Source organism: Mustelus asterias, chromosome 2 (assembly GCF_964213995.1).
Source record: "Mustelus asterias chromosome 2, sMusAst1.hap1.1, whole genome shotgun sequence".
Lineage (NCBI taxonomy): Eukaryota > Metazoa > Chordata > Chondrichthyes > Carcharhiniformes > Triakidae > Mustelus > Mustelus asterias.
This window is the reverse complement of record NC_135802.1, coordinates 128,236,782-128,258,453: the sequence shown is the minus strand read 5'-3', so window position 1 is coordinate 128,258,453 and position 21,672 is coordinate 128,236,782. Positions and strand designations below refer to the sequence as shown.

Sequence of the window (21,672 nt, the reverse complement as noted above, 5' to 3'; positions counted from 1 at the left end):
GGGGCGCAGAAGAGTTGCCAGGGAATTGGAGTGTGGTAAATAGGACACCTTTATTCAGGAAATGGGGCACGGATGGTCCTAGCAACTACAAGCTACTTAGTTTATCAATGGTGAGTAAGAGCTTTAGAAACATAATCGGGGGCAGGGGCGGGGGGCTTGTATCAACAGGCACTTCAGAATAGTTTGAGTTAAGAAAGATATTGTGCTTGACTAATCTAATTGAATTTTGTGATGAATTAACAGAGGAAGTTATAGAGTCATAGAAGTTTACAGCACGGAAACAGGCCATTCGGCCTAACTTGTCCTTGCCGCCTTATTTTTAACCACTAAACTAGTCCCAACTGCCCGCGTTTGGCCTATATCTCTCTATACCTGTCTTAGCCATGTAATTGTCTAAAAGCCTCCACTACTACATCTGGCAGCTTGTTCCAGACATTCACCATCCTCTGAAACAAATGCCCCTCTGGACCCTTTTGTATCACTCCGCTCTCACCTTAAACCTATGCCCTCTAGTTTTAAACTCCCCTATCTTTGAAAAGATGTTGACTATCTACCTGATCTATGGCCCTCATTATTTTATAGACCTCTATAAGATCACCACTAAGTCTCCTACACTTCGAAAAAAGTCGAAGTCTATCCAGTTGATGAACGGAACGCAATGAATATGATCTCTGTGGATTTTAAGAAAGCATCTGATGAAGTACCACATAAATGGCTGAACAACAAAATTAAGGTTCATGGAATAGAAGGGTCAGTGTCAACTTGCATAAAAATGGCTTGAGGGAAAACAGAATTGTGTAAATGGTTGCTTTTCAAACTGGAGGATGGTAGTCAGTGGGTTAAGGGTCGGTGCTAAAGTCACTAAAAATGACTGTCTTCAAATATCCAAGTAAAATTTAAAATTTGCTGATTACACCAAAACAAAAGAGTGGCAAGCAGGGAGGATACTAATCGACTGCAACAGGAAGGATATAGAAAAGGCAAGAAGAATGTGCAGGCAACTGACAGATGAAAATTTAATGCTGAGAAGTGAGAGCTGATGTATTTTGGCAGAAGAGATATGGAGAGACAATATAGTCTTAATGGCATGGTTCCAGAGTGTGTAGGAATCAAAGACCTGAGACTGCATGTGCAAAGGTCCTTGCGGGTGAGAGGATATATTGAGAGAATGGTTAGCAAGCATATGGAATCTTAGGTTCCATAAACAGAGGCATTGAGTACAAAAACAGGAATTACACTGAACTTTTATAAAATTTTGATCAGGGCACAACCCAGTGCACCCTGTTCAGGTCACCCACTTAAGGAAGGATGTGAGGGTCCTGGAGAAGGCACAGAATGGTTCCAGGGACGGAGAATTTTAGCTATAAGATGAGGTTGGAGAAGATGGGGCTGTTCTCCTTGGAGTCAAGGGGACAGAGGGGAGATGTAAAGGTGTACAAGATTATGTGGTGCAAGGACTAGGGGACACAGATTTCAGGTAAGAAATGTTGAAGGAATGAGTGTAAGAATTATTTTTATGCAGGGACTGATAATGATCTAGAATTCGCTACCCACGAAGGGGTGGTGGAAGCAGAGATGATCAATGATTTCAAAAGGAACTTCGGTGGGCACTTTATGGAAATAAACTTGCAGGACTAGAGAGGGAAATGGGACTGAGTGGATTGCTTCACATATAGCTGACATAGAAACCATAGGCCGAATGGCTCCTTCTGCTGTAAATGACAATGACATTGTCAAATTAGATCCAACATTAAGACAGTCTGGGCATTTATGAGTAGTGGAGAAATACAACGAAAAGGCAAGTATCGGTATTGAGGCAAGTATAGATATTGAACAGTTCTGAAGAAGTGGCCTACAACAGCAGGATTTGGAGAGGGCACAGGTGAAGGTGACTGGGGAATGAGGCAAGTCTCCATTGCTCATTTGAAGGATCAAACCACATTTAGAGACTCAAGATAAATAGAAAACAAAATTGCGCATAATACAAGTTCTGATGTTTTTGGAATTTTACCAAAACATGATAAAAAAAATGCATTACTGTTCCTTCAACATCAGCTAACATTAATGCTGAGTGGATAAATGTATACTTAATCCAAGTCTAGATTTTCAAAAAATTAAATGATTTTGCATTGACTCTTCTGGCACTGCATTCCTGGGTCAAACACTGTGTACATGTTCCTATCTCTTAATATCAAACAAAAATATTCCCAATTATCTATTTTCAAGAGCTCAGCACAGCTATTCAACACATTAATTATATCTGCTTTGTTGCGCGATCTCATCTTTTGAATCATGGTCACTTAACAATATTGAAGGCAGTCATCTGGCCCAAAGAACGGCCTTTGCAGGCAGCAATGAGTACTTTTTTCCCCCCACTCTTCACACCCACCATCCTACGGTTTCACTGATATTGCCAATTAACGATTACCTGGAGCAAATTTTTGTAGGCTTGCCCATTACAAATTGAATTGTACCTGTGCCGATTCTTGCAGCCAACTTTAATCCCTCAATTGGCCAATTCTTTGTACATCATCTTGACAAACCCAGGACCAAGCTGTTAATATTCCTTTACTTAGATGAGGCAATGTACTACAAGTAACTGGAAGCTACTTCATGCTTAACTCAACAACTTAATAATAGGTCTTCAACATATATTACAAAGAAAAATTTAGATATCTTTCAAACATAATAAATGAAGCCAAGACATATAGTAAACATATACTATCTTCACTGGTGTTAGTGTAAGTTTACTATGACAAATAGATTGAGAAAAACTTTTGAAGAGGTTTGTGTAAAACTGCATTAGTTGTGCTTGCCAAAAAGGGAAATATGATACATTCCAGCATTTGCTACAGTATACAGTTTTAACTCCATTCCCATTACTGCACAGTGCTGTCGAGCCAAGAATTGTGTATTAGGAATGAATATTCTGTGGATAGTCTTTAATGCAATTTAAGCTGGGAGAAGTCAAGAGTTGTAATCTTATAAAGGACATGATATTAAAATCGTCATGTTTATGTCGTGGGTGGAGTATCATTTTCATCTGTAAATGCCTACGAGCCTCAAGTAACTGATTTTAAATCTAAAAGTGATTAAGGTGTTTACACTTTAACCAATCCTACATTTTTAAATACAAGAAATCATCCACTGACAAGATAAAGGGTGCAAAGATGGAACTCAACTGGTTCTTTGCTATGCATCAGATGTTTTTAATATAAAATAAAGCTAGATTTGGAGTCAATTTGTACTTAACTAGTTTTAAAATGGTTTCCCATCAAATCAACGACTGTTTGCTGAGATGTCAAAAATAGATCCTAGATTTGTCAAATATGCTGTTCAGAACCCCAATCTTTTTAATATTATATTTGATTACTTTTTAAAATTACAGCGAACGTCTCAGACGAAATGTTTTGCGCAGAATGAAAGATAGTATTTATTCCTCGGATTTCACTGAGCATGCAGCATGGACAGTACCAAAGTATAATAAACACACTTGAATACAGTATAGGCCAATTCATGATGAAAGGCATATGTCAGAAAACCATTAATGTAAAGCAAACATGAGTGGTTTCCTCTCAGGTCCATGTAAAACAAAATACAAACTGACTACGCTGCAGTTCTTTGCTCTGTTTATTTTCACATGGCAATAATTAGCTCAGCAACATTTATAAATCTTGAACAACCAAGAGTTTTACGCAATCCACTGTGACATTTCAGAATTGGGAACAGTACCTAATAATCTCTCATTTTTGAACTTCTCAATTGTTTTGCCTGAGCTTCATAATAGTAATTCTGGGATGTTTCTAATGTCCTTTGGTGCTCATTATTTAAACCTACAACCTGCCAACATTTGTGTGGCTGTTACCATTAGGAAAGAGTGCCTAATTGGGTAATGATACTATATTTAAATATTAGAACTCATTCCAAAAACACGACAAAAAAAACTCTCTCCTCCTCTCCTAGCATTCCTGCAAAAGCATGCATTAGTGTCTACTGAAATAAATTTAACAATTTTTTTTATTGAAGGTGGGTGGACCAAACAATTCTAATTTAAAATATTACTGCTCCTTTCCAGAATTTGACCTGAAACCAGCCAGAGCTGAGAACCAAGCCTGGTCACCTATGTCTGTAACTGCAAGCAACAGGCCTGGTCTTGCAGCCTGAACATACACTGCAGGTGTTCGAGACACAATTTCCTCAAAAGCACATCTTCGAATATCGTGCCACTTTCTCAAGACAGCAAATTCTCTGTCTGAATATACAAGTTACAGCATTATTTTCTCCTGTTTCCTAAACTACAGTATAATTTCTCTGAGCAATCATCCAAGTCACAAAGCTAATCTTAGAAGTACCAGAAATATTCTCCAGTCCCTACGTTATTCAAATATTTAAAGTTGGCTGACAGACTTTTTCAGTTTCACAATTTAGGTTTTATAAAATCACATACTTGCAATAGCAAATTCTAATTTGCAATTTTGAAGTAACAACTGACGTTATACTCAAGGAACTGCAAAATAATGATGTGTGAAAAACACACTTCCAATTATCAGATTGTACAAAATTGTTCCATTTTATTCATCTTTACCAGATTGTGATCAGACCTTGCCTATAAATGGAGGTATGGAAATACCATGTGAAGTCTAGAAAAAAATAATACACCTCACGTTTTTTTTTAAAATGGTACACTCTCTTTCAGGTGCATATAAAACTGATATTTAATATGTGATAATGCTCTCCCCATCTCGATTTACTTCTCTTTTTAGTCTCTGTACTGCCATTTCACTTTGTTGAAACACAATTCCCTCCCCCACAATGAGTCATAATGCTATCTCTAAATGACATTAAGATGTGTAGGCTAAATGATACATTAGATTAAAAGATACTTTACAACACTATTTTCTTTTTACCATTTTTGCTTCCTTTTCCTAACTTTTTTACATCTCCCCTTTTCTCCCTCATTTACATCTCGTCAGCACCTTAATCTTTTCATTAGTGTCCAAGATGAGAAATGACTGCATGAAAACTGCAGTCTCATCCGTTCCTCAGATGCTTAACGTGTTAATCCACATACACATTCAAATAACTCTTTAAAAAGCAAACAGCATGAATGTGCTTTTAACATTTTTAGTTGTGTTTTGTTATGTTCAACAATATTTATTGTATTTATCTATGATATTTTCTCTGATTTTCTCCATGTTACATGCCATTCATTTGTGTTACTACATCAGAGTAGTCATACTCTTGGAATGCATAACTCACTTTCCTACACAATTTGGTATCATCCACAAATTTAGATATTGTAGTTTAATATTTTCATTGAGTTGATTAATAGGTATGATAACTTGCAAAACATGGATCACAGCTTTGTCTGCTTCTATCCTGGTTTCCTTTGGTATTGAGGGATGCATTCAATTTGTGTTATATCAAACCACCTCAGTTTCATAATGAACAGCATTGGTTTATTAAGTCCAACTTAAATGCCTCCCCCTAGGCTTTAAATTAGAAATACTAGTTTTATACTGAAAGATCAAGAACAAATCAAAGATCATCCATACTGCTTGCCTCACTATCCAACTTCTAGGGCGGCATTTTCCAGTCGCGCTCGCCCCAAAAGCAGAAAATCCCACCAGAGGTCAATGGACCTTTACATTCCCCCCCCCCCCCCCCCCACCACCACCACCCCACCCCACCACCCCCACAATTCCTGTGGCAGGTAGGATGGGAAAATTCCCCTCTTATTTATGTTCCTGAATCTTTTACCTACCCAATGCCTATTACGAATTGCTTTTCTGCAATTAAAAGATTTCCATTTCTTTGCAATGAGACATCTTATCTAGCATTTTTAAAGGAGTCTGGCCTTCACCTCACTGCAGACTGACCTTCATTTGTGCATGTACTGCAGGGGAGGATGATAATAATTAGGTCAATACCCAAGAGCTTAAATAAAAGTCTCTGGGATCTCAGAAACTGTAATCAAGTGGATGTAAAGTTCATGGGGCATACTTTCTTATCTGATTACTAAGTGTTATGCATTTTAAACAATCTAACCAAAAATCTGCCACACCCATCACTGAAACAGTACTTTAAATGTTCACAACTTGAAAACTTTAAAAGGGGCATGTGGACAAGAAAAATAGCTTTTAGTATAACAAGGGTAACCTCAAGATTCAAAAAATGATATAAAAGGTCTGTGCTCTCTAGGATTGACAAGCATCATTTTCCACAGGAGACAAATGGAATGTGAGAGGGTTCGATGAATTTACATCTGCACTGCCCCCCTCCCCCCCCCAGCCACCACCAACACCCCCCCCACCCCAGCCACCACCAACCCCCCCACAACCCCGCCCCCATCTCCAAAAATAAGCACAGAATGTTTTTTGTCTTCCGATTTGTGGAGTTAGTGATAACAGAGTCAGGTTCGCTCTAGGAGATAGTTTACACCTATGGCATAGAAAGTTCTAATCGCTGTAGAACAAAACAAAAAGGGAAAACTAGAAACAAACACAAGTAATTTACATTGAATGTCCACTCTGGCACTTTGATGGTTTTGTAATAATTTTTTGAGTATAATTTACTAGATGCTATTCAATTATCTGTGGCATTGTTGATGGCCACATAATGAATAGGCTTTTTGAAAAGAAGACGGTAACACAGAATTTGAGAGACAGAGGCACACACATCACAAGGTGAGAAACTAAGCTGACATTAGCTCAATTTTAACTGCCAGAACAGTACAATTGGCAAATTTGGAAAAGTCCACAAACCCTTCTAGTACCGAAGTCTAGAACTACATAACACCATAAAATTGAATGGGAATTTTTTCTTGTGTGCAAATTTTCTGCCTCATTTCCCCATATTGTAACGGTGACTACACTTTAAAAACTCAAGGCTGATAGTGAAGAACTCTGGGATGTGCCAAGGACATGAAATACACTACAAACCGCAAGTTCTTTTCTTACTTTAGAAAACGTAGCTTTATAAAATGAGGGTATCCGCTGAAGATACCAGCATGGACTGCACATTTTGTGTAAAACTAGAGACCATAAGTATAAAATAGTTACTACTAAACACGATAATTAGGAGAAACTTCTTTGTTTAGATGTGAAAATGTGGAAAAGCTACCGCATGAAATAGTTGAGGCAAATTGCAGAGATGCAATTAGGGAAAGCTAGACAAGTGTAAGAAGAAAAATAGGAAGACTTGCATTTATGTGGTGCTTTTCATGACCACAGGTCATCTCAAAGTGCTTTATAGCCAATGCAATACTTTTTGTGTAGCCACTGTTGTAAGGTAAGAATTGTGGCAGCTAATTTGCACTCAGCAAACTCTCACTGTGATAATGACCAGATAATCTATTTTTTGTGGCATTGCCAGGACACTGGGGATAATTTCCCTACTCTTGTAGAAAGAGTGTTGTGGGATCTTTTACATCAAACAGGCTGATGAGGCCTCAGAATATGTCTCTTTTGAAAAATGGCACCTCCAACAGTGAAATGTCCCCTCAATACTGCACGATAGTGTCAGACTTGATTGAAGGAGAGAGGGACAGAAGATTATGTTGAGGGGCAAAATGAAGTAAAGTGGGAGGTTTTCTATCTGGAAGATAAAACACCACACAGATAACTTTGGGCAAATTATCTGAATTATATACAAGTTGCAACACAGAAACAAAGATACAGCTCCTTTAGAAGTGCACCTTTTTCATCATGTATATATAAAAATCTTGAGGTGCTAAACTCTTATCTAGTTTTGACAGCTCCAAGAGGTCAGGCAACATTCCATGTGGACAAATTAGAGAAACCAAGCTGACATTAGCTCAATTTTAATTGCCAGAAAAGTACTATTGGCAAATTTGGAAAATGCAGAGGTTAAAGTTGAAGTGGGTAGACAAAGTGATCAAAACCACATGTCAAATGGTGAAGGGCCAAATGATAGCCTCCCATCTGAGGGGGATGATCATGACATTTAAGTTTGTCAAAGCCAAACAATGCACTTATTACAAAACTGGGATGAAAAATTGATCATGAATTATCTAAAAGGCAAACAAAATAATTAAGTTGGGGTATATATTTAGATTACATTAACAAAATAAAGATAATGACACAAGTGAAACACTGGTGTTGCATTGACAACATAGAATGCAATTTCTACAACAAATGCATCTATTTTGTCTATTCCTTTAAGTATTTTGTAGGTTTCAATGAAATCACCTCTCAAGAATACAGGCCCCGTTTGCCCAATCTTTCTTCATAAGAGAGTCCTGCCATCCCTGGAACCTTCGTTACACTTCCTCTGTGGCAATAATATCCTGAGCTAAGGGGACCAAAACTGCACACAGTACTCTAGATGTGGTCTAACCAAGCTCCTATACAATTGAAGCAAGACCCACTACTCCTGTACTTAAATCCTCGTGATAAAGGCTAACATCCATTAGCCTTCCTAATAACTTGCTGCACCTGCATGCTAGCCTTCAGTGACCTATGGACAAGGATGTCCAGGTCCCTTTGTACATCTACACTTTCCAATTTCTTACCATTTAGGAAATACTCTGCACATCTGTTCCTTCGCCCAAAATGGATCACCGCACATTTCTCCATCTTATATATTATCTCTGCCATGTTTTTGCACACTCACTCTGTCCAAATCCTTCTGTAGCTGCTTTACATCTTCCTCACAACACATTCCCACCCAGCATTCATTTGATCGACACATCCAAATCATTTATACTGTGAACAGCTGAGGCCCCAAGTACTGATCCTTGCAGTAGTATCACACTAGCCACAGCCTGCAAACAAGAGAATGACCTGTTAATTCCTACTGTTTTCTGCTCGTTAGCTCCTCAATCCATGACAGTATGTTGCCCCCTATCCCTTGTGCTGTTATTTTGCTAATTAACCTCATGTGGGGGACTTTATCAAAAGCATTCTGAAAGTCCAAATCTGGTATGTCCATCAACTCACTTATCAATTTTGTTAGTAACAGCTTCAAAAAACTCCAATAATTTCATCAAATTTGATTCCCCATTTGTAAATCCATGCTGATTATGCCCAATCAGATCACGATTGTACAAGTAACTATTTATCACATCCTTTATAATAGATTACAGCATTTTCTCTACCACTGATGTAAGGCTACCAAGTCTGTAATCCTGCCTTCTCTCTCCCTCCATTCTTAAATAATGGGGTGACATTGGCTACCTTGCAATCTTCAGGAATCATTCCAGAGTCTATAGAATTTTGGAAGATGATCACCAATGCGTCTGTTATCTCTCTAGTGACCTTTTTCAAAACTCTGGGATGCATAATATGAGGTCAACGTTTGATCCCATTAATTATCCAACACAATCTTCCTACTTATACTAATTTAACTCCACATTTTCCCTTGGATCTTTACATCCAGGAGATTTCATAGAATCCCTACAGTGCAGAGGAGGCTATTTGACCCAGCAGGTCTGCACCAACTCTCTGATGGAATATCTTACCCAAGCACTCTGCCCCACCCTGTCTCTGTAATTCCACATATTTACCATGGCTAATCTACCTAACCTACACATTCTGGGACACCAAGGGGCAATTTAGCATGGTCAATTGGCTTAACTTACACATCTTTGGACTGTGGAAGGAAACTGCAGCATCTGGAGGAAACTCAGACACGGGGAGAATGTGCAAACTCCACACAGTCACCCAGGCAGTGACTAGTGGGGTACTGCAGGGTTCTGTGCTAGGACCCCAACTGTTCACATTATTTATGAATGATTTGCAAGAGGGAACGAGATGTATTATCTCCAAATTTGCAGATGATACAAAGTTGGATGGGAGGGCAAGCTGTGAGGAGGATGCAAAAATGCTTCACCATGATTTGGTCAGGCTGAGTGTGGGGTATATGCATGGCAGATGCAATATAATGTGGATAAATGTGAGCTTATCCACTTTGGTAGCAATAATAGGAAGACAGATTATTACTTGAATGGGTGTAAATTGAGAGAGGCGGATACTCAGCGAGACCTTGATGTTCCTGTGCATCAGTCGCCAAAAGTGTGCAAGTACAGCAGGCAGTAAAGGTGGAAAATAGTATGTTGGCGTTCATAGCAAGAGGATTTGAGTATAGGAATAGGGGTGTTTTACTACAATTGCATAGGGCGTTGATGGAGTATTGTTTGCAATTTTGGTGTCCTTATCTGAGGAAGGATGTCCTTGTTGTAGAGGGAGTACAGTGAAGGTTTACCAGGCTGATTCCTGAGATGGCAGGTCTGTCATATGAGGAGAGACTAAGTAGGTTAGGATTATACTCTGAGTTTAGAAGATGAGATGGGATCTCATAGAAACTTATGAAATTCTAACAGGGTTAGACAGGGCAGATTCAGAAAGAATGTTCCCAATGGTGGGGGAGTCCAGAGCTTGAGGGGGTCAGTTTGAGGATAAGGGGTTTAGGACTGAGGTGAGGAGAAATATCTTCACTCAGTGTGGTGATTGTGTGGAATTCACTACCCAGAAAATAGTTGAGACCAAAGCATTTTCTGATTTAAAGAAGAAATTAGATATAGCTCGTGGGGTTAAAAGTCCTTTCTTTGCTGGATTGCTGTTATATTCTCTTCTCCCTTTATCTATCAGTTTCTTGGCCTTCCTTAAAAAACTCTCAGTCCTCAGGTTTACTACTATTTCTGGCAAATTTAGAAGCCTTTCCTTTTAATCTTATACAATCCTAACTTCTTTTGTCAGCCACTGTTGACTGGCTTTTGCACCCTGAAGGAATGTATAGGTGCTGCATGCTATGTAATGGTTCTTTGAAAACTATCCATTGCCTATGCAATGTTATACCTTTTAATGTATTCTCCCAGTCCACCTCAGCCAATTTGTCCCTCATGCTTTCATAATTTCCTTTCTTCAACTTTAACACCTGGCTTCAGATTGAACTTTTTCATTTTCAAACACAAATGTAAAATACTTCCATATTGTGGTCACTTATTGTTAAAGGTTCTTTCACTCTACCTCCATTGGCTTTCCCACCCACAAAGCAGGGGAGGAAAATCCTGGTTCTTATCTCAGCTTTCTCGCCACCTTACTTGTACCAATTAGTTGTCTTCAATTCCAGTGTGCTCTCTTTTTTTCTTAGCAATCTCTTTATAGAACCTTACCAATGCCTTATAGAAATCCATAGAACCCCTCTTATCTAACACAATAGTATCTCCTCAAAAAAATTAAATTAGATAAGTAACATGTGATTTACCATTCACAAATCCATGCTGGTCCTCTCAGATCAGTTCATATGTCCAAGTGCTTAGTCACACTGCCCCCAATAATAGACTCTACTAACTTCCCCAAAACTGACATTTTACTTACAGTACAGAACAATGTCATTCAGCCAACTGGGCCCACATCACTGCTTTTTAACTAATTTTTTAAGTTCTTCATCCTTTAAGTGCCTAACCAACTCCCCTTTAAAACTTTTAACGGTGTCAGTTTCCACCACATTCTCAGGTCCTGACAACTTGAGGGGGACGATTCTCCCATCCCCTCTCTCGCTCTATTACAAATGATTTTAAACTTATGATCTCTGGTTATTCATTCATTTACCAGACAGAATATTTTTTCCTCTATTAAAACCTGTCATTATGAAACTTGTGTAACCTCTAAAACTTAGACCTAACTTTCAATTTCCTAGTTTATCTCGAATACCTCCATCAGTATTACAATAACATTGGCTGTCTGCACTCTCAACCCTTATGTATTTAATACAATAAATACGGAAATGCTTAAAACCAATTAAAATGAACAAATAAGATTCCTTAATATATTTATGATAATGTGTTTCAATGGTTCAACACATTCTCAACTTAGCAAGGCCATGAACCACTTTCACTGATACAATATTTTAAAATACAGAATCTAATGTAAGAATTGCCCAAACTGAGATTCAACGATGGACAAGAAACTAAACCAAGTTAATTGACTTAACCAGCTAAAATAAAAATAAACGTTGTGCTTCATGAAACTATTTGTTGAAATTCATTCCACTTTTTCTAAGACTTGTCTCTACTTTCCTCAAGAGGCTAAGGAAATTTGGCATATCCGCTCCGGCACTCACCAATTTTTACAGATGCACCATAGAAAGCATCCTTTCCAGATGTATCACAGCTTGGTACAGCTCCTTCTCTGGTCACGACCCCAAGAAACTACAAAGGGTTGCGAACATAGCCCAGTCCATCACGCAAACCAGCCTCCCACCTATTTACTCCGTCTACACTTCCCGCTGCCTCGGAAAGGCAGCCAGCATAATCAAGGACCCCATGCATCATGGACATACTCTTTTTCACCCTCTTCCATCGAGCAAAAGATACAGAAGTCTGAGATCACGCACCAACCGACACTAGAACAGCTTCTTTCCTGCTGCCATCAGACTTTTGATTTGACCTACCTTATATTAAAGCTGATCTTTCTCTACACCCTAGCTATGACTAACACTACATTCTGCACCCTCTCCTTTCATAGAAGATAGAATCCTACAGTGCAGAAAGAGGCCATTCGGCCCATCGAGTCTGCACCAACCACAATCCCACCCAGGCCCTATCCACATATCCCTACATATTTACCCACTAACCCCTCTAACCGCTGCATCCCGGGACACTAAGGGGCAATTTAGAATGGCCAATCAACCTAGCCCGCACATCTTTGGCATGTGGGAGGAAACCGGAGCACCCGGAGGAAACCCACGCAGACACAGGGAGAATGTGCAAACTCCACAGACAGCGACCCGAGCCGGGATTCGAACCCAGGTCCCTGGAGCTGTGAAGCAGCAGTGCTAACCACTGTGCTACCGTGCCGCCCTTCTCCCCTACATACTCTATGAATGTGCTTTGCCTGTATAACGCACAAGAAGCAATACTTATAATTGTCTGCCAATATATGTGACAATAATAAATCAGATCTTCATAGCTGAAGTACAATTTACACTCAAATACAGCTATATTCAATAAACAGAATCCAAACTGAAAACAGATCAGAGGGCTAGCAAAATCAGAACATCAGACAATTAACCAAAATATGCTGGGGCATGAAATTAACAGATGGACTGAAAATTGAAATGACAAGTGCACATTGCAAGCAAAACAAAATGCCAAATATACACAAATGTTTTTTTTCTATGTACAAATTGCTTTCTTGTTGTGCTGCACAGCATGGCTATATAGTAGATAGGGTTTTTTTAAAAATCCCTATTCCTCCACCACCTTAATGACTGCCTTTATTAGAGAGCATAGGTTTATAGTAAAACCTAAATTGATGAAAAGTTGGACATTAAGAAAATTACATAAATTGTCAAAACTGAAATATGAATTGCTTTTAGAGATTCTGAAAATGCACATAAATGAACCATTTTGAGTAAATAAATTGAGTGTTCAAGAAAGAATGACAACTAATTACATCTGTAAATTGTGGAAATGTTCTAAGAGCGACAGAAGAGAAAAAAAACAAGTACTTTAAGATTAGTAACTGAAGAGAGAAATTGTGGGTTCAAACCGCACTGGAGACTTGAGCACAATCTAGGATAGCACTCCAGTGCAGAATTTAGGGAGCACTGCTCGTTGCAGTTTCTCAAACGAAAAGGTAAATTGAGTATTCCTTTGGCATCCTAGGTGGATACAAAATATCTCATGGCACTATTTTTAAAAGAAGGTGAGTTGTCCCACAATCAATATTTTCCCTCAGTCAATATCAAAATAGATTATGCGGTCATTACCACATTGCATATGTAAGACCTTGCTCTTTGCAAATTAGCTGACATGTTCCCTACAATACAACCGTGACTGCAATTCAATTGTACTTAATTGGTTGTAAAACACTGAGCCATCCTGAGCCTATTAAAGGTGTTATATAAATGCCAGTTCTTCTAAGGTTATTTTCTGGGCCATGTAATTTGACTTACTTGCACAAACAACAGTACTTAAAAAGTGTGATCAAATTTGTATAGAAGAATATAATAATTTGTTCATTTCAGATTTTTTTAATGCTTCATTGAAGCAAAATGACCTAAAAAATATGAATGCATCTTCATGTGGAGTTTAGTGCATCTTCCTGTGGAGTTTAGTACATCAGAATCATTCAACTAGCAGTAATGATGCATTCTGAAACGGTGCCCACATGATACGATACAAGTACAGAAATCTCTGCAACTGTACTTAAAATTAACTTCCTTATCTGCATTAGCAAATATTTGAATTATATCAAAAATTGGGAAGAAAGCATCAATACATTAGCACCAACTGCTTGCACAAATTAAGTACATTCTACAAACAACCTTGTGGAATTGCAGTGCTATTTGAAAACAAACATTTCATTTGATCAGTAAACAGTAGATCCTTGATGATATATTGCCACATTTTCTGCCAGTTACGCAATAACACAATCTGTATCCCTATTTAAATAACGAAAGTGCTGAGAAAAATCAGCACATCACATTTTAAATGTTTTGACTCCATTAAAGTTAATTTAAGTGAGGATATCTGCCTTAATGAGGAGAGGGGACAAGCTGGGCACCTTTGTTCTGGCAAGCCACTTGGAGTCACTATTACTCCAGTTGCCTAGCTATTTTCATCACCAGTTAATGCGTTTAAGAAGCTGTAAATATGGCTCTTTCGATCATGGGAGCTTTACAATTGAACAGGAGGTTTTTGCTCGCTACTCGAGCATTATTTGTAGAGGAGGAAAATTGTCATGATGCCAAGGCAGTACGTTAATATATTAAGCAGCAAGCTTGGACAAACCAAAAAGACTGCAGCACGTTTCAGATTTCCTGCAGCTTGACCTATTTTTCAGATATTTAGTCCATCTGAAGTAGACGATAGAGTACCAGACTAAAAGGAATTACAAACATTTTACAATGGCACACTGCACTTGAAGGATATTTAACTCATTTAAAAAAAAATCTTATTTCCAAAAGGTAGCCATTTCAATAACAGCGGTTTCACTTATTGCAAGTGTTGACCTTGTTCAAAAAATATTATCTATACGGTTTTACATAGGCAGTAGATAAGCTTGGAAAATGTACTGGAAATAGGTCTCAGTGTAACATTACAAATGCCATCTAGTGTGCAGAATATAATAAAATAGGCAATAGCTAATTAACTGTTGCATAACTTGATATACAGCCGCACGATAGAAATGTAAACATTTTTGCATGTTGCAAAGCCGCAGCATAAATGAATGCAAACTCAAAAGAAAGTTAGATGCAACCAAATAAATTAAAACGTCACTATCGTCGCGAACCTAAAAAGGTTTTATGCTCACTTTGACAGTCTTCCACATTGCAAGTTGCATTAACATTCCAATGTAGGACTGTAACTCAATCCCTTGGAACCGTTATAAATTGTAAACCCCCACACAGGCGCATATGCAGTGTGCGTAAATACTAACAACCTAGATTTCTCTTACCAGTCGCAGCTCACTGCACTTGTCGGACATTTGAACACTTTGTTTCTTGAAAAAAAGCAGATCTTTCTGGGAACCTGCGAACACAAGGCAGACAAATGAAGAAAGGCAAACGAAATGCTACCACGACCTCCCGGTAAAGCTCCTGTGCTCCAGTTGTAATCTCCTCGGGGCTGGGCTGGCCTCTCCTCCCGGGGGTGGGTGGAGGGATGGGGGTGGTGGTGGCGGCGGCGGCGGATGGAGCGGGCCAAGCAGGCTCGGGTTAGCGGGGAATCCAAAGCCATGGTTACCGGCGACTGACAGCGGCACCCGCTCTTGCGTGTGTCGGGAGACAGGGGCCAGTGCCGGGCTGTGTGGGAAGCTCCTCTCTCTCTCTCCCGTCCGTCACTCAGCTCTTCCTTCTATTAAAGGGGCACCTGATGGGGGTTCAACCAAAAAGAAATCCCGTTAAACAAACACACTGGGTGCGCAGTGGTTTAAGATGCGGGATTTATTTGCACCATTGAGACAACGACCTGCTTTTATCTTGTGGAGGGCGGGAGTAAACCTGACAGGTTGATAAGAATGGGACGGCGGGGGGGGGGGAGGAATTAGAAAGTTAGAAACCTGGTATTTCTTCCCCTCGTCCCTTGGCCACTGCTTCCTGCTTCCCTGAGGGCCACCATCTTCCTGTGTGCGCCGGTCAATCCCGTCCGGGCGGAATCTGGGGAGCGGGAAGATGGCGGCCCGGGGCCGGAGCTGAGCGGACCGCCAAGAGCCACTGGGAGGAGAGGAGCCCCCGGCTCAACCCAGCCCAAAACAACAGGCGCAGGATAAAACCTGGCCCTATATAGAACATAACCTGACAAAAAAAAAACCCCAAATGGAATAGAATTCAAGGAGCCGCAGCCATAGAACAAGAGAAGAATCTGCAATGACATCATGCAGAGAATAGTGATAAAATAAACATGGAACCTGACAGGAGAAGCCACAAACATCTCAGTGCAGAATAGAACATGACCAGGTACTGAAAAATATCATAATGGAATAACAGGAAGAAATCTAAAGAACGTAAATCAAACCCCTTTACTGTTTTTTCCCCCATTCGGATAGGATAGAATGTACAATGGAAGATAAATAGGAGCAGGAGTAGACCATCGCCAAAAATCTCCGTCCTTATTCGCGGCCAGGATTCTCTGGTGTTGTTGAAAATGAATGGAGTTTTGGCTGGAACGCCAAATTCTCCATTCTCACTTGCAACAGGGTGGCTACAGACGACATGGGAGAAGCCTACCCCATATCTAGAGCCTGCATGCTCTGCCATTCAGTACAATTATGGCTAATCTACTGCATCAACTCTACTTTCCTGCCCGCTCCCCATATCGCTTTATACCCTCAGGGAGCAAAAACCTGTCTATCTCAGCCTCAAGTGATAGGAATTCGAAAGGTTCACAACCTTTTGCGTTAAGAAGTTTCTCATCAACCCAATCCTAAATGTTGATCTTATCCTGAGATTGTGTTCACATGCCTTAGATTTTTTCAATGAGATCACCTCATTCTTCAAAACTCCAGAGGATAGATAGATCCAATTTACTCAGCCTCTCATCATAGAAACAATATAGTAATTTTTTGCTGTACTGCCTCCAATTAAGTACATTCTTAATATGGAGACCAATTAAACTAACACAGTACTCAAGGTATGGTCTCACCAAAGTCCTGTGCAATTGTAGCAAGACAATTATTCTTGTACTCCAATTCCACTTCAATAAAAGGTCAACATGCTATCTGCCTTTCTAATTGCTTGCCGTCATTGCATGCATATTTCTGTATGAGTAAACCTAGGTGTCACATCAACATTTGGAAGTTTCTTGTCTTTTAAAAAATATTCTGCTTTCATTTCCTTACTATCAAAGTGAATAACTCTCACTTCCGTCATTATACTTCATCTGCCACCTTGTTGCCTTTGCAGCCACTTTGTGTCCTCACAGTTCGTATTTCCACCTAGCTTCTCCCCACGTCTGCATGGGTTTCCTCCCACAGTCTAAAGATGTGCAGGTTAGGTTGATTGGCCATGGTAAATTGTCCCTTAGTATCCCAAGCTGCATAGGTAAATACGTGGGGTTATGGGGCGAGGCCTGGGTAAGATGCTTTGATCGAGTATGTGCCAACTCTCCATAGGCCGAATGGCCTCCTTCTGCACTGCAGGGATTCTATGATTCTAACAGCTTTATATCATCAGCAAACTTATATTCTCTTGGTCTCTCTGTATAAGTCATTATATAGATTGCAAGTAGCTGGGGTCCCAGCACTGATGCTTCCACTATTTACTATATACAAACTTGAAACTATATTATTTATCCCTTCTCTTTGCTTCCTGTCCATTAACCAATCCTCTATCCATGCTAATATATTAACCCCAAACCCATGCCTTATCTTGCATTTTGGAAATCAAAAAGTAATACATCTATTTCATCTACATTCCTAGTTATATGAACAAAAAACTCCAGTAAATTTGTCAAACATGGTTTCCCTTTCATAAAACCAGACCGACTTTGATCATTGTGATTTATTTTCAAGTGCATTGTTCCTTCAAAATAGTTTCCAGCATTTTCTCTACAACTAATGTCATTTAGAGGAAGTCCTGCGATGCAGTGGGTGGCCTCAGAGCCAGAAACTCGAGGTTTGAGTCCCACTCCAGGACTTCATGGCCATGGAAGACACGTTCATAAAAAGGCCAACAGATTTGTCAATCTGTAAATTCTTTCAATACAGTTAGAGAAACATAGACAATTGTAGCAGGAGTTGACTCTTCAAGCCTGCTCCGCCATTCAACATGATCATGGCTGATCCTCTATCTTAACGCCACACTCCAGCACTCTCCCAATATCCCTTGACACCTTTAGAGTCTAGAAATTTATTTATTTCCTCTTTAAATATATTCAGTAATTTAGCCTCCACAGCCTCCTGTGGTCGAGAATTCTACAGGTTCACCTGAGTGAAGCCATTTCTCCTCAACTTAGTCCCAATTGGCCTACTCCATATCCTGAGATTATTACCCCTTGTTCTTAAACTTCCAGCCAGAGGAAACAACATCCCTGCATCTAGTCTGTCCAGCTGTGTCAGAATTTTATTTAAATTTAGATCCCCTCTCATTCTCCTAAATTCCAGTGAATACAGGTCCAGTCGACCCAATCTTTCCTCATAAATATTAGTCATTGCCTATTCCCCATCATGCTTTTAATGAAGTTCCCCAATCTATCTTAGCCAACTCATGCCTCATACCTTCGTAGTTTTCTTTGTTTAGATTTAGGATCCTAGCACTTTCCATCCTAATGAAGAATTCTACGTCACTGTTCCCTAAAGGATCCCGCACAACAAATTTATTTATTAACCCCTTCTCATTGCATTATCCCATGCTCCCATGACATGTGGGCATGGGAGCAGGATCATGTGTTAAAATGGCAAGCAACCGGAAGGTCAGGGTCCTGATTGCGCACAGACCAAAGATGCTCAGCAAAGCAATCACCCAGCCTACACTTGGTCTCTCTGATATAGAGGAGACCACATTGGGAGCAGCAAATGCAATACACCAAATTGAAAGAGGTGCAAGTGAAACACTGCTTAACCTGGAATGAATGATCGTACACACTCTAGGAATTGGTGTCACAGTCTAAAGATGTGTAGGTTAGGTGGATTAACCATGGTAAATGTGTGGGGTTATGGGGATAGGGTAGAGAGGAGGGCCTGGGTGGGATACTGTTTCAGAGTCGATGCAGACTCAATGGGCTGAATGGCCTCCTTCTACACTGTAGGCATTCTATTTGATTTTATGGTTCTATTGTTGCTAACTTAATTTGCCCAAATTATATGTAGATTAAAGTCACCCATGATTACGATAGAACCCTTGCTGCATGCATTTCAAATTTCCTGTTTAATGCCATCCGCTACTGTTTGGAGGCCTATAGACAACTTCCCCTAATGTTTTTCACCCCCTGTTGCTACTTAGCTCCACCCAGACTGATTCTACATCTACATTTTCTGAGCCAATATCCTCTCGCACTATTGCAGTGATTTCATCCTGAGCTAACATCACCCCACCTCCCTTCCCTGTCCTTTCTAGATATTGAACAGCCTTAAATATTCAGTATCCAGTCTTGGTCCACCCTGCAGCCATGTGCCTGCAATTGAAATATCATATCCATGTATACCAATTTGGGCTGTTAATTCAGCTACCTCATTGTGAACGTTCCGTGCATTCAGAAACAGTGCCTTTCGACGAGATTTTTTAAGGACCTCATCCCTCTTTCCCACATCATTAGTACCAAAATGGACCACAGCCTCTGGCTATTCACCCTGCCCTTCAGAATGTCCTTCAGCCAGTGACATCCTTGGGAGGTTATTTGTCATTCATATTAAAGATTTGGATGAGAATATAGGACGCATGGTTAGTAAGTTTGCAGATGACACCATGATTGGTGGCATAGTGGACAGTGAAGAAGGTTCTCTAGGATTGCAACGAGATCTCGATCAATTGGGCCAGTGGGCTGACGAATGGCAGATGGAGTTTAATTTAGTTAAATGCGAGGTGATGCATTTTGGTAGATTGAACCAGGGCAGGACTTACTCAGTTAATGGAAGGGCGTTGGGGAGAGTTATAGAACAAAGAGATCTAGGGGTACATATTCATAGCTCATTGAAAGTGGAATCACAGGTGACAGAGTGGTGAAGAAAGCATTCGGCATGCTTGGTTTCATCGGTCAGAACATTGAATACAGGAGTTGGGATGTCTTGTTGAAGTTGTACAATACATTGGTAAGGCCACACTTGAAATACTGTGTACAGTTCTGGTCACCCTATTATAGAAAGGATATTATTAAACTAGAAAGAGTGCAGGAAAGACTTACTAGGATGCTACCAGGACTTGAAGGTTTGAGTTATAAGGAGAGGCTGGATAGACTGGGACTTTTTTCCCTGGAGCGTAAGAGGCTGAGGGCTGATCTTATAGAGGTCTATAAAATAATGAGGGGCATAGATCAGCTAGATAGTCAATATCTTTTCCCAAAGGTAGGGGAGTCTAAAACTAGAGGGCATAGGTTTAAGGTGAGATGGGAGAGATACAAAAGTGTCCAGAGGGACAATTTTTTCAGAGGGTGGAGAGTGTCTGGAACAAGCTGCCAGAGGTAGTGGCAGAAGCGGGTACAATTTTGTCTTTTAAAAAGCACTTAGACAGTTCATGGGTAAGATGGGTATAGAGAGATATGGGCCAAACACGGGTAATTGGGACTAGCTTAGGGGTTTAAAAAAAAAGGGTGGCATGGGCAAGTTGGGCCGAAGGGCCTGTTTCCATGCTGTAAACGTCTATGACTCTATAACACACAAACCCGCGTCATGGCTACACCCATAAAAACGTCTGTCTATTACCCTTACAAAAGAATCTCCTATCACTATTGCTCTCCCTGCCACCCCTCAATGCAACTGAGTCACTTGTGGTGCACAGACTTGGCTCCTGCTGCATTCTCCTGAGAAACCACCTCCTCCAGCAATATTCAAAACAGAAAACCTGATAGGAAGATGGACCCATTACAGGTGGTAAGAATGGGAGAGTTTCTGGTCAGTCTTGCTTGATGTGGAGTGGCACCCCTCAAGCTATAGCCTCTAGCAGCAGGCTAGCAACCTACCCCAGGGAAATCAAGGTACAGACATGAGTTTCACGTATCTCTGGGTATAGGAAGAGAATCGAGCAGGATGATATGTCAGGTTAACACATCTGCAATTCCCTGTTTTCTTTCTCCCTCCTTTCTTGAATCGGTTTGTTGCATTTACTCATTTCTAATCCACTGGGATTATTCTAGAATCTATATATAGTCTATTTACCTAATTGACAATAGCCAGTTCCTCTCTCACATCTATCTAATTGGCATTGTTTAAATTCAAAATTGTTTGGGTCTGGATTATGTCACTTTCATATTTAATATGGAATTCAATTGTATTAAGGCCATTATTCCCAGAGTATCTCTTACTGTAAGATTACTAATTAAACCTGTTTCATTGTACAAAATTATATCGAAAATAGTTTCATCCCTAGTTCATTCCACAACATAGTTACAAAACAGTCACAAAGGCATTCTACAAAATCACCTTCCAGACCACCTTTACCAATTTGATTTGTCTAGTCTAGATGAAAATTAAAGTCCCTCACAATGATTACATTGTGTTTGTTACCAGTTCCAATTATTTCTTGTTTAATACTCTGTCCTGCAGAACAAGTACA

General features: G+C 39.9%; 1 protein-coding gene across 6 annotated transcripts in view; it reads right to left on the bottom strand.

Moving 5' to 3' along the window:
• The window catches only part of atxn1a (ataxin 1a), a 345,727-nt gene that overhangs the window by 159,603 nt on the left and 164,452 nt on the right, over positions 1 to 21,672 (bottom strand). For 4 of the 6 annotated variants that reach the window (XM_078241326.1, XM_078241370.1, XM_078241345.1 and 1 more), the window contains one exon: positions 15,426 to 15,499. The gene's annotated coding sequence lies outside the window, so the exon portion shown is untranslated. Of the gene's footprint in view, positions 1 to 15,425; positions 15,500 to 15,712; positions 15,803 to 16,028; positions 16,095 to 21,672 lie in introns of those variants that run through there. The other 2 variants (XM_078241354.1, XM_078241362.1) reach the window with 2 other exon arrangements.